Source organism: Limulus polyphemus, unplaced genomic scaffold, assembly GCF_000517525.1.
Source record: "Limulus polyphemus unplaced genomic scaffold, Limulus_polyphemus-2.1.2 Scaffold6109, whole genome shotgun sequence".
NCBI classification, from domain to species: domain Eukaryota; kingdom Metazoa; phylum Arthropoda; class Merostomata; order Xiphosura; family Limulidae; genus Limulus; species Limulus polyphemus.
Genome location: NW_013671719.1, coordinates 28,648 through 31,185, shown reverse-complemented (window position 1 = coordinate 31,185; position 2,538 = coordinate 28,648). Strand labels below are relative to the sequence as shown.

Genomic DNA, 2,538 nt, shown 5'->3' with positions numbered 1-2,538 from the left:
TAAATTCACGATTACTGCTAACTTCTATAATTCTGTTTCATTTGTCGCTTAACTGTTTAAATCCATAACTACGGCAATTTTTTTTTTCAATTTTATGTTTCATTTGTTGCTTAACTGTTTAAATCCACAACTACTGCTAACTTCTGTAATTCGTGTGCCACTGGTTTTCTCAGTTTTTATTTCGTTCAGTGTTTATTTTCCAGAACTCTTCAGCTCTGGTGGATATGACAGCAGACAATTTTATCCAAAATGCTAATTTTCTATGCAGCACAAAACATTTAATGTTATGAATTAAATATTATGTTTTTGTATAAATTTTCGAACTAATCAAAAAGTTTATCGTCATTGTGAATATATTTTCAACCATTCTTGGCCTACCATTTTACAACTATCTAGGCCTAAACCTAAACCTAACAAGAACTGCCTTGCCTAACAGTTGTTAGCCTAATCAAAAAGTTTATCGTCATGTGAATATATTGTCAACCATTCATGGCCTACCATTTTACAACTATCTAGGCCTAAACCTAAACCTAACAAGAACTGCCTTGCCTAACAGTTGTTAGCCTAATCAAAAAATTTATCGTCATGTGAATATATTGTCAACCATTCTTGGCCTACCATTTTACAACTATCTAGGCCTAAACCTAAACCTAACAAGAACTGCCTTGCCTAACAGTTGTTAGCCTAATCAAAAAGTTTATCGTCATGTGAATATATTGTCAACAATTCTTGGCCTACCATTTTACAACTATCTATACCTAAACCTAACAAGAACTGCCTTGACTAACAGTTGTTAGCCTTAGCTCTTGTATCTCACCTGTTAATGTCAGGTAAACCTGGTGGAGCGTTGTGAATGAAATAAACAAAAGTTTTACTAAGTACAACCGATAAAAACTTGTGAAATTTAATGTTATTGTTTAAAACAATGAAAGATGGCAAAGGAAAGAAACCACTGTATGTTGTTTTTATTCACATATTCCTTTTAATTAGCCGCAGTCTACTGTGTTTTTATCACTAATGATGATGTGTGTCTGTTAACCTTAATTGTTGTTAAAAATCTCGAATACGCGGCTCTAGCTCACTCTGGTGGTATTTGATATTTCTACTACAAAGTTGCATATTTGTGGTTATCAGGGGAAGTTCGATTTCGGTTCCTTCAAGGCTGTGGCACGTTCACGTTTCAAAGTAAATATATATATATATATATCTTAGCTTATCCGGTACAGAAATCAATTTACAACACGTAGACACAATAATTCTTATAACAGTTATCAAGAACTTCAAATAATTATAATAAAATTAATACACAACCTTGTGAAGGTCTTTAATGAATTCGATATAAATATTCAAGTTACAGAGAGACGTCTACATTTCAAATCGCAACTACAGCCCTGACGTAGCTCATTCAAAAAGTTAAGCTCTGTAGCCAATTATGGGAAAATATCCAGACTATTCAGAAAGAAACATGAAACTCTACAGGGATACTGAGTAAATTCGATTTGCATATCCAAGTTGCCATAAGTGATCCCGGGGTTCTTCAGAATGAGCTGACATAAGATGACAAATCGAAAACAGCATCATGTGAAACATTCTGCTCTCGCGGACTGTACAAAAACTGGCAAACTATTTTTTTATTGTCCGTCTTTGTTGAGAAGAGAGAGAGAATGAGCCTCGAGAATGACCCGGCTTTCTTTAATTCTTCGTCAACGTATTTCTTCCTACTGACCAATCGAACAGAGCCTGGCCGGAGTCACACAGACACGTCTTTATAGAGCTGGTGTAGACTCGAGTTAGGAAACTGTGACAAAAAATCTTGAATTCAAGTGGCAAGTCATATATATGTCACAAGAGGGTGGTTTGTGTCGCCTACTACCATTATTTATGTTGTCAACCTCCTTTACAAGTCTGTGGTTATAACTCTTAAAAATAACGTTACAGAGTTTTGGTTACACAAGACACGACAAGAGAATAACAACGTAGTAGCCCAGGTCACATAGCCATATTCAAGACAAAAACCATTAACGGGAAGCCCTTTTTTCTCCAACGATAAATATATATAACATAAAAGTAATGGTGCTACTTTAGTGTCTAGTTATCAACAGTGCCGAAAATGTTCTAAAACTAAAATTTTCAACGTTGCGCACGCGCAGGTTTTAAACAAACAAATCTTAGAATTTGTTTAAATATTTTAATCACGTTCTAGACCTCTTAACCAGAAATTGAATAGAACCAAATACCTTTGTATGCTTAACTCTACAGGCTCAATATAATCAATCACAGTATCCTAGTACTGGCTCAATATAATCAAAACATCCTAGTACCGGCTCAATATAATCAATCACAGTATCCTAGTACTGGCTCAATATAATCAATCACAGTATCCTAGTACTGGCTCAATATAATCAAAACATCCTAGTACCGACTCAATATAATCAAAATATCCTAGTATCGGCTCAATATAATCCCAGTATCCTAGTACCGGCTCAATATAATCAAAATATCCTAGTATCGGCTCAATATAATCACAGTATCCTAGTA

General features: G+C 34.7%; 1 long non-coding RNA gene across 1 annotated transcript in view; it reads right to left on the bottom strand.

Annotated features, from left to right (window-relative positions):
* Positions 1–1,288: 1,288 nt before the first annotated feature.
* LOC106473362 overlaps positions 1,289–2,538 on the bottom strand; it is a 4,153-nt gene continuing 2,903 nt past the window's right edge. The window contains exon 2 of the long non-coding RNA XR_002613672.1: positions 1,289–1,798. This is a non-coding gene — a long non-coding RNA (uncharacterized LOC106473362). The remainder of the gene's footprint in view (positions 1,799–2,538) is intronic.